The sequence below is a fragment of the Erithacus rubecula genome (genome assembly GCF_903797595.1).
Source record: "Erithacus rubecula genome assembly, chromosome: 11".
Classification (NCBI taxonomy): domain Eukaryota; kingdom Metazoa; phylum Chordata; class Aves; order Passeriformes; family Muscicapidae; genus Erithacus; species Erithacus rubecula.
Window position 1 is genome coordinate 16,195,327 of NC_136663.1, and position 11,022 is coordinate 16,206,348.

The following is an 11,022-nucleotide window of genomic DNA, read 5'->3' on the forward strand; positions in this document are numbered from 1 at the left end:
TGCCGCTGCTTGTGTCCCTGTTCCCCCTGCTCTGTGTCCCCGTCCCCAGGGATGGCGGGGCTGTGCAGGCGGCAGTGCGATCCGGGCTCGGGGTGTTGGTTCCCCCACCTTCCCCCGCCTCCTGCCCGCACAGCCCGAGCAGCGCCCGGGTCCCGCCGGAGGGCGATGCTGCTGCTGTGGCTCCTCTGCCTCGACAGAGATGGGAACTGTCTGCAGCCAGCCCCGGCCAGGGCTCTGCACTCCTGCCCCCCGGCTTTGCCTTTCTGCAGCATCCCCTCGCCAAGCCCAGCCGTGGTCCAGCGTGTCTGGGCTCCTTAACTGTGCCTGTCCCCACCCTTCCAACAACTGCCGCTTTTAATCCTCATTTTCATTAACACGAAATTAACCTGGATTAGAAAGCAATAGAGAGGTACTAACAACAAAGAAAGCCCATTTCTCTCTCATTCATTAATTCTCTATTGACAGCAAAATAGTCAATTAAGGAGATCTGTCATGTAAGTGAGAGGGGGAAATAGAGTTGTTCTTAATGTGTTTCACTGTTTTTTGGCAGCCACAGTCACTGATGCTGTGCAATGTCATGTGCAGTTGTTACTGTGCATCTGCTGTGTGTAAGAAGAGTTGATGTAGTACTGGCAAGATTGCTACAAAGATGTTTTACTAAAAAATGCTGTGAATTCTCCCTTTTCATCAGTAGCTGAGCACTGAATGATCACTCTAGGACAGAGGTGATGGAGCAGGGCAGGGAGTGAGGAGTGGGACCTTTGCTTTTGCAGGGCAGATCTGGAGGAGATACAGAGCATCCTAGGTCATGTCTGTCTCTGTGTCTCACATGCAAAGTGAATTATGAAGCTCAAAGGCTCTGAGGCTTTGCTTTTCTCTAATCAGGAACAAGAAACTTCTGCTGAAGCCAAAGTAAAGCCAAAGGAGAGGTCTGGGCTGTGAGAGGGACACAGAGGTCCTGGGGTCTCCCTGTGGTACCCTGCATGTGTGGCACACATCCTTCTCTTCCCTCCCATCATTCCCTGTAGGTTTGCAATCAGGAGAATTCTCTGCAGCCCCACTGCAGTCTGGAACTCCCTGCCCATCCTTCCTGGCACCTCCTGCACACAGTTTGGCTTTGCAGCAGCTGTTTGGTCCTGTGTGGTGAAGATGTAAGGTCTTGCTGCTGGATTTTACTGAGCAAACCTCCAAATGTTAGTCATGCCAGTCTGACAGACCAGCTGGGGTGGGACATGCACATGTTAGGGCAGGGGGCTCAGCTGGGACTGAGCTGCCCAACCTGTGCATGTTCCTACTGGAGCTCTGCTTTGCCCCCTTCTCAAGACTGTTTTCCTGCAAGGCTTGCCAGCAACTTTCCTTTGTCCTCAGAGAAGTGAAAACTCATTTTTCCTTCAGTCCTCAGGGCCCTGATATGGTAAGTGTGGAAGGCACATCTCTGGCTTGCTTGTGGACATCAGGGAACATGGGAGGAGCCTTGGCAGCAGAAGCTTCCTAAGGATGGGGCAGGATGCACAGGAATGGCCTGAGTGCCCCCCTTGGGCCCCAGGAAGAAACCTGGGGGAGAACAAAAATGCCTTTTGCAAGAGCTGCCTGCCAGCTGCAGAATGTCCCTCAGGGTGATCCCTCTGTCACACCCCTCCTCTGCCACAGGCAGGTGTGCCTGTAGCCTGGGCTTCAGCAGCAAGCTGTGTCCTGAACTGTGCCCTCCTCAGTGTTAGCTGTCCCCATCAACCTTGTTTTCAGGAAAAGCTGCCCATTTGCAATGCAGTATCCTAAACTGAGCACCCCAAATACTTAGTACCTCACTGAAGGGTCAGAGATATTCCCCACCCCCAAACTATAGCATAAGTAATACAGAACAGCAAAACTAGCAGAAATACAGAATAGCAAAATGCAGATGTTACAATAAGAACTTCTTTCCTGTTCCCATATATTGGTCTTGTATAGGTGCAGAGGATCAACATGTATTAAAAGATCAACCTGTATTAAAAATTAAATTATCCTATGTTTTAAAGAGAAACAGGGATTGCACCCAAGTTTGGGAGGGTATCTGGAATGAAAAGTCAGTGTTCCAGAAGCAGTCAGAACAGATCTGTTGTCCTGGGCACTGCCAGGACCAGTCATATCTTCCATGGAATTTCTCAAACAAATCCTCCCCTTACAGCAGACTCCTCCCGACAGCACAGCTGCATTGCAGTTTGCTGTGCTGTGCTTCTGATGTTTAATTCTCATTATTTGAGAGAGGTTTTGAGAGGTTTTCATCTCCCATTGAGCACTTATTATTAATATTCCAGTTCAGGATCTCAGTTCTGCTGCTGATTACAGGCAGGAACAGATCCAATTCCTATTAGGGTGAATTTATATTCTTTTAGAGTCCCAAAAGCTTTCTTCTCCCCTATCACCCTTCTTCAGGCACTGGCAGCCTGGCTATGCTGGGAGGTGATTAGGTTTGTAAATTTGTTCCTGCAGACACTCAGTGACACTGTTCATTTTCTCATCTCCCTCGTGCAGCTGAAATTGTGACAGCCTCACTTCTTTAATTGGAATCATCTCCAGCAGCATCTCAGCATCAGAAGAAGCCTCACAGGGCACAGGCCCAGGAAATCAGGAGCTGCTGGGGCTCTGAGCTGCCACAGCTGGTGGAGATTGATCTTCACTTCCCAAAACTGCAGCAGAGGATGTGAAATACCCTGACAACTGACTGGAGGTGAAAGATGCTTGCTCTGAAGGACTTACCAAGAGTGGTGTGAGAGATGGAGGAATGATGAGGCACCCAAAGCCTCCCAGCCCCTTAAGCCTGTCCCTCCTGCCGTTGTGTCAGTGTGCTGGGAGCTGGGGTTGTGCCTGTGGTGCTGCATGGTCAGAGGCTGCAGGCACAGGAGGCTCAGCCTGTCCCTGGATCTGCCATGCTCACTCTCAGGAGAGCCTGCATTAGGAGCCTGGGCCATCAGTGCTTGTCCCTGATCCTTCCCCTGCTTCCCTCTCCTCCTGCCAAGGCACCAGGGACTGTGTCAGCAATTCACTCACAGGTGCTGGGCACACACCTGACCCATCCTGTCCCCTTGTTGCTTTCTGAACCTGAAGCTTTACCCATGGATGGTTGAAATGGAAGTGTGGTTTGTGGTTTTTGCTTTTGCTTTACCAGAATTAGCTTAAAATGCCCCAGGGATTCTCAATGAAAACAATAAAAAAAGGAGAGTACATTAAAGGAAGCTCCCAGGGTAACACAAAAGATTCTGAGTGTGCAGTGAGTACAAAGGGAATGTATTTTGGCCATTCCAGTGGCTGGAAGTTTTATTTCCAGTCTGGCAGCAGAACTAAGCAAGCAGATCTTGGTTGTGTTCCTGCCCCTCCCTTATTTGTTGGCTGTGTTAGATAGAAGCATCCTCTCAGGATGACCAGATGTGCTGGGAACAGCATCACCAGCAGCTTCCTGTGGATGCAGCGCTCTGGGAACTGGTACTGGTCACTGGGGTGGGTGCACAGAACCGGCATGAATAAATCAGTATTATGAAACCTTGTGCTTAGATGAAATGCAGCATTTCATGGCACTGATATTCCACTGTCCACTGGGCATAGTGGCTGTTGTGTGGCCTCCTGCCAGTCCAGCCAGCTCTTCAAGCTGTTGCTGCACTCTCCAGAAGTGAGGAGTTGGAAGGTGACTAATCAGGTTGGTTCTGCCACCACCAGAGCAGATGTACAGTGATACTCTCAGGGCTCCACTGAAGGTTCCACTGGGTCCCCACTGGCCTTGGTGAGGTTTGGCCACCTGCTGGTTTCACTTGAAGCTTCACTGGTTTCACAATGAGGAGGGCACTGCTGTCCAGCTCCCCAAAATCTACAACCCCAACCTAAAACAGGCTGTGGGGGTTTCCAGGCAGTCTGTGTGAGCTGGGGCACCAGAGGAAGGGGTAGGATGAGAGCAGAGTTTCCCTGAGAATTTTACTGTGGTTTTTCTCATCTTGTTTTAATTTAGAGCTACTGGGCTTTGTGGAGAGAACAGCTGATGCAGAAATGCCTCATGCTGATGTTTACCAGATATTCTTTTTAGATGGGAAAGTCATTCTGTGTCATGAGAAATTTCACAAGTGTTAGCTTTTTTTGCAAGTTGGAGTGAAACCAGATTTGAAGAGGTTTAGATTTCTCACAAACTTGGAAGTTTGTCCACCCTTAGGTGCAGCTCTCTGACACTCACTGAGCTGCTCATCCTGCAGCACATGGCACATGTGTTAAAGCAGTTGAAACCAGATAGGTACCATGAAAAGCCAAGGACTTCTGGTAGAGAAGAGCAAATCTTTTACTTCTCATAGCTGCTTTGCTTCAGCAATTGCCTCAGTGGAGACTTCTGTTTTCCAGTCTCATTGTTCAGCTCTGGTAATAGCCACGGTTGTGTTTACAAGTTCTAAGTGATGACAGGCCAGAAGCCTCCCCAGCATTTAATTCTTCCTGTGTCAGTGTGCTGGCTTTGCTTGCCTTCATCCAGGGCTTTCTGTCCCTTGTTCTGCCTGCCATGACACTGAGCTGAGAACAAGCCTGACCCTGTACTGTCCCTGGGAGGACATTCCAGGGGCTGGAGCTGGTTCCTCCATGCAGCAGGGCAGGCTGGCCTGGAGGAACAGCTCCTGCTGCTCCTTGTCTGCAGGTGCTGCTGGCACAGCCTGTCTCCTCTGAGCCTGTCTGGGGGAGTGCAGCATACACACACCCAGCAGCAGCAGCCAGAGTGACCCGAGAGGCAGCACTCAGAGCAGAGAGCTGCTGGGATCCAGGTGTAGGAGTGGGAGCTGCCAGGGCAGGGGCTGAGCTCAGGCTGGCAGTGCTGGCCATCCCTCTGGCACAGGTGGGGTCACTTCCACTCATAGGGGATAAAGAAAGATGTGTCCCAGAGAAAACCTTGAGCCTTTAGCCAGAAAAACAATAGGGAGGAGAGGAAGGAAGGAAAACCCATAAAACACTTTCTTCTAATGTCTTGCAGATCCACAGCCCTTGCCTCACTTATCTGGCTGCTGGGTTTTATTTTCAGCTGATTCATGAGAGCGTGTTTTGGAGCCTTGTGAAGTGTGGAGACCACTCCATCCCCCTGGTGACTCAGACCATGATGGTGAGCCAGCAAGGTGGTGTTTCCATGGCTGTGCTCCCCAGGGAGGTTTGGGGCTGCTGCGCCCCAGGCTGCCACAGCACTGCCTGGCAAGGTGCAACTTGCTGCAGCTGGATAGCACAAAAATTATCAGAAACAGCAGGATGGCATTTTTGTCCAGGTTTAGTTTGAGCTTTCCTCGATTCTGGTATAGCTGTGAGATGTGAAGGTTTCTGTGTTTCTGTGTTCTGCTGTGCTTTTGCAGCAGGAGCCATGGTGAGCCTCAGACCAGGCTCCTTGTCAAAGCCTGGATGTGAGCTGTTTGTGGGGGAAGCTGTGTTGGCAATGAAAATACTTAGCAAGTATTGCAAAGGCTGAATGGAGATCTGCTCCCCCACAGCCACCATGGAGATCCTGGGCCTCTGAGAGGTGGATGAGGATGGCAGTGCTGGCCACCCACACCTGGTGGCCACCAAAAACTTGTCTCTGTTTCTCAGTTGTTCTTCTGGGTGGGATTTGTCTGCAAGAGAATCTATCATGGTTTTGATCCAATACATGGTTACTGCTTGGAGGGTGATTATTTGAAAGCATTTGTTCTCTCTGTGTGTGTTTTGTGCTCTGTCTTGCTTGACCTACACCCAGCAATGCAGGTTGGCAGCCTCAGCCTGTCCATCCATTATCATTAATGCTCCAGCATGTGGTTTCACTTTATGGAGGATTGCACAGGGCTGCTGGTGGTAATGGGAAAGGAGATGTTGTGGGCATGCAACAGCCCCTTTTAACATTGACATTTTGGATGGTTTTTGAAAGCAGTCACCCGTTGTATGTTCTAAAAGCTATTTGCCTGTAATCTTAAATTGTGATAACAAGAATAGCAATAACCTTGCTGATGCAGGGGCTGTGTGGGAGAAACATTGAAAATTTACTACAAAGCTTTGCCAAGCTTGAAGCTTTTCTTTTTTTCCCTTTTCCTGACTGAAAGCCATTTCTCCCAGCGGTGGCTGGCAGTTCCAGCTGTGGCAGCTGTGGCAGGGTCACAGCAGAGGATCAGGCTCTGGAGGCAGCATGGCTTGTGCAATGTCCTTTTGCACACACGTAGGAGGCAGCACAGTCATTTCCCCAGAAATGTGGGGATGCAGTTGGCATTTGGTCCTGCAAGATGTCAGAGGAGTAACCTCATCCCCTCCCCACCTCATCCTGACCCCATCAGGCCCTGGGGTGAGGCAGGAGTGGGGCTGCAGGCTGAGGAGTGAGCCCCACCTCCAGACACCCCTGGGATGTGGAGCTGCCACACAAAATTAATGAGATTGTCACAGGCTGGTCACGGCTGAGGAGCTGCTCTCCTCCCCAGCCCCTCTCCCAGGGCTTCCAGCTCTCCAGAAAATTACCCTGTAGAGTGTCATTTCTCATGCTTATTCTTAGCCTAATCGTGTGTGCTTGGTTTGGGTTCTGGAAGCTAGATGAAAGTCAATTCATTCGAGTTTAAAAATTCAGTCAATCAGATGTGGTTGGCTGAGTTGGTTTTTCTTTCACCTCACGCTTCAGAGGCATTTTGGTGGTCGGCATTGAGAGCATTAGGGCTGAAGTTATCCAAACCTCTCCACTGGATAGGAAAATAGTATTATTCTCATTTTATTCAGAAGGAAATGAAAATACAGGGATTTTGTGCAGCTTGCCTAACATCACAGGGAGACTCCCTTTAATAAAAAACAGATCTCTCATCTCCTAATCTTAGAGATTAAAAGCAACAACATCCTTCTTCCCTAATCCTTCTTTCATACACTTCAAAACTTTGCACTAACAGTTTGTTTTTGTTGGGCATGGCCTTGATAAGTGATTTCTTTGAGCAATAGCCAATTCACGGGCCATTGTTCAGTGATAATGAGCTGGCTTAGCATGAATTCAACAGCGTGCCAAGACTCTGCACCTGAACAGACATCCAGAGGTTGGAACCCTGTCTGATATTTGGAAAAAAAAAAACAAACCCAAACTATTATTGTTTAGAAAGGAAGATGAGAACAAGTAGGAAGAGGGTAAATGCAGAGGTATGAGATACATACAAACTGCAGTGATCTCAGGTCCTCAGGCTGGATTCTCTGCTTTCTTCTGCTCTCTCTTTCAGTCTTTAGAATTCCTCTGTCAGGCATGTGTTGAAACAATGACAGTACCTTTATTTGGAGATGCTGGGGCTGAGAATGGCTGTGTGGAGGCTGGTGGATGGTGGTGGAAGGGAGGGAAGCCTTAGCATCTGTAGGAGGGGGAGAAGGGGCTTTTGGATGGCAGTGAAGACATCGTTCTTGCAGTGATGAGATAGTCAGTGCATCTTTCTTCCATCTGAAGTAGGAGTTGGGAGGCCAGCTAGAGTAAAGTTAAGGCACTCCTTGGTGAATCTGGGCACTCACAGACAGTAGGGTATCTTGGAGGGATGTGCATAGTGGGAACAGAAATAATGAATGGCTGTATTTATTTCCATTTTCCTTACATGTTTACATTAATTGAACTACTACTGTCTTTTCTCTTCCCCCCTGTCTTTGGAGGTGCTTACTGCTACAGGTTGCTGGAAGATCTTGGGGAGAGGATGGTCCTATTTTGCAGGACCATTGATTGTGCTTGGAAATGAAGTTCTTAACAGCATACAGTTTCCACTCTTCCCCTAGTCAAGAAGCGGCTGTTCCACTTGTGTCCTGTGCAGTGCCTTGGATTCTAATCCTGATGTGTCTTTGCTGTGCTCATTTCCTGGGGGTTTAGGTCAGTCTGCCTTTCAGAACTCACACATCTGCAGTAGGTTTGCCTCGTCCTTCAGGTGCTCTGGTGCTGAGGAAGCCCCACATCCCCCCATGGGTTCCCTTCTCAGTGTGCAGGTGGGCAGTGCTCATTCCCAGCCTCCTGTCAGTGACAGAGAACAGATGCTGGTGCAGCAGCACTGGGTGTTGGAAACACTGAGGCTGGCCCTGCTCACATGCTGCCCTGCAGAGTTGTGTTCTGCTGGGTCTGCAAAGCATGGCTGGAACTGATTTTGTTTGTTGCTCGCAGTAATTTTCTCCTGGGGTCATAGATTAGGCAGTTTTGGTTTGCTCTTTTCCCAGTTTGGTTTTAATTAGTATTTGACCTCCTCACTGCTGGTTCTCTTCTGCACTTGCAGTATTGCAGTCATTTTGCTCTGGGCTGTTTTCTGAGAAAAACTAGGACATACTCAGTGCCTTTGGTAGATGTTATGCCTGGAAGGTGGCCCAGTGCTGTAAGAAGTGCTCCTGACTGAGTAATGGGAGCCAAGAACTAAAAAGTTATGATAGTGTTCCAGTTAAAACATGGGAGTACCTCACACCATTTCAAAGTGGCTTAGCCTGTGTCATCACAGTACCAAAAGGAAGGTGAGTTCAGAGCAGTGCTGCTCTCAGAGATCTCTGGTTGTGTAAACAATCACTCAGACCAGGAGCTGTCAGTGATAGCCTGGAGCCACCCTTTCTCCCTGCCCTTTGCTGCTGTGGCTGGCAGTCAGGCCAGCCCTGCTCTGCAGGACTCAGGAGCAGAGTTCATCACTGCAGGCTCTGTGCCCAGGGAGACACAGGGCATTGCTGGGGCTTTCCTAACGGGGACAGGTTCACCTCTGGTCTGCTCTGCTTGGTGTGTCCCTGTTTGTTTAAATCTCCCAGGAGTGTTTCCCAGGGTGATAAGATCTCAGTGGCACAGTCTCAGCTACAAGAAGTGAATTTAGCCCTGCATCTTTGGAAGCCTGTGCTGCCAGCAGCAGCCAGCTCTCCTGGCAGGAGAGGATCTCCCTGGAATGGGCCATCCCTGCAGCAGGAGCTCCTAGAGAGCATGGAAATGTGACAGGACACAGCATTTTAAATCCTCACCTGGGTTATGTAGAAGGTAAATACTGTTTTTCTTAGCCTACATTCAGAGGGTGTGAGGTCAGTACCTCCAAATCATATTTTATGGGATATTCAGCAATTTAGGGCAGAGGCAATGGTGAAGAGACCCTCGAGTGGAAGTACCTGGTTTTTTAAGTGGAATTTGGTATAGGTAATGTTTTTGCCTAAATCAGCAAAGTCCCAGTGTGCTTTTGTCAGTGTGACTTCTCTTGGCAAGAACTGGATCTTCTGCTATGTTTGTGAAGTTCTGCATTTAAAGGGGTGGTGACTTGCTGGTGATATTGCTCTGTGATGGGTGAATGCTGGAATTTTAGTGCCTAGTGCTGAACAGGCATAAACTTGCTATTTTGTCAGCATGACTTCCTTTTTATTGTATTTGTGCATTAAATCTAACAAACAATGGAGAGCCTCACACTGTGCTGTGGAAATGCTTCTATTCTCTGTCTTGTGCTTTTAAACATTTTGTAGATTGCTTTGCTACCTAGAAGCATAAAAGCTCCCCTATAAATTAATGCATATCCCAACTTTAGAACACCTGGATACGAATTAGCTTGTTATCCATCTGAAGAAAGGATTTCAGAACCCACAAACATGGTCAGAATCATCTTGATCCAGTTTCCATAGTTTTGCTTGACCAAGCAGATGTTTTCTGTGTGCTCAGCAGAAGAGGGGTCAAACACTCTATCTGAGCCTACTATTTCTGGCAAAAACACTGATGTTTTTAATCCTTTTTGAACAGGACTCTTCTGAGAACTTATTTTGATTTATTAACCTGGTTGTTTGAACACAGAGAAACAATCTGGAGCTGCGACCTTGATTCAGGAAAGTGTGTGCTCAAGTATTTCTGCTCTGAATCCCTTCAGGCTCAGTGCAAAGGGTGTGAAGGAGCCTGCTGAGCACAGCAAGGCTCTTCAGAGACACAGGGCAGCCTCGGGTGCCTCTCTGAGGGGTTTGGGTATGGCTCTCTGGGTGTGTGGGGTGCTGGGGGCTGCTCCTTGCAGCCCCCCAAAGAGGAGTGCTGGAGGGCTCTGCTGGGACCTGCAGACTCCACAATCTGGAATGCAGAGCCATGTGGAGCTCTCAGCTCTGCAGCAATGCTGACACAGGCTGGGCTGGGCTGGCCTGGAGACCACCACAGCCCCTGACATCTGCAGTGCCCACTGGCAGGGCTGCTCTTGCTGAGAACAGCTGGGTTTGGGGATGTCACCCCTGCAGCTGCATCCAATAATCTCCTCTCAGGATGGGAAATCTCTTGCTACGTGCATTGGGAACGTGTGGTGACTCAGCAGGGGCACAGCTCCTGTTCCCCATTGGAGTAGTGCCCACAGCAGTTCTCATGGTGTCCCCAGCGTGGCACTGCCCTGGCAGAGGGGCACAGCCCAGCCTGGCAGGGTGGCAGGGTGAGTAATGCCTTCCCCATGCTCCAGGAGCCCCCAGCTGAGTGTCCTCTGCTCCTGAGACCTCCCTTCCTGTTACTCACACAGCTCCTGGCTGATTCACACACTGCTGGCCAGCCTTTTTCCAGCATCACTGCCTCAAAGAAGGCACTTCTGACAAAAATGGCTGGGTTTCAAGGGCTGAGAGGGAGCTCCTGCTGCCAGAGTCCAACATGCCATTGCCAGCCTACATTTTCTTTATAAGTGCAAACTCCATAAGCGTTTCAGTGTGATTGGAACTTTTTAATCACATGAGCTGATCTGAAAGTGCTGCACACAGGCTGGGCTGGCCCAGGATCAGCAGCAGAGGGTTTGCAGCCCGAGTAGAGCTGTCCCTGCAGGGTGGGGGCAGTGCCACTGCTGCTGGATGCCACTGCTGCTTCTCCTGCAACACGGCTGTTGGGGAAGGAAAGCCATGGAAACAGCAGCAGGATCCAGCAAACAGCCCTGCATCCAACGAGCTCGTCCATTGTCCATCTAGTCCGAGATGGCAGCAGTTCAGGGCCAGCCTCACCCCGCCCACCGTGGAGCTGCTGATGGTGACCAGATGTTCAGCACATCTGACTAACCCTGCTCCACCAGTCAGGCTCTTCCTGAGCTGTGTGCCAAGCCCAGACTCACGCCTGACATGGAGGGC

At 49.7% G+C, this 11,022-nt stretch overlaps 1 long non-coding RNA gene across 1 annotated transcript; it reads left to right on the plus strand.

The window, feature by feature from the left end:
* The first annotated feature begins 1,875 nt into the window (after positions 1-1,875).
* On the plus strand, positions 1,876-9,898 carry LOC306806730. The gene is made up of 3 exons (XR_013775546.1): positions 1,876-2,707; positions 4,973-6,244; positions 6,325-9,898. It is a non-coding gene; the product is annotated as an uncharacterized lncRNA (long non-coding RNA).
* The last annotated feature ends 1,124 nt before the right edge of the window (positions 9,899-11,022 follow it).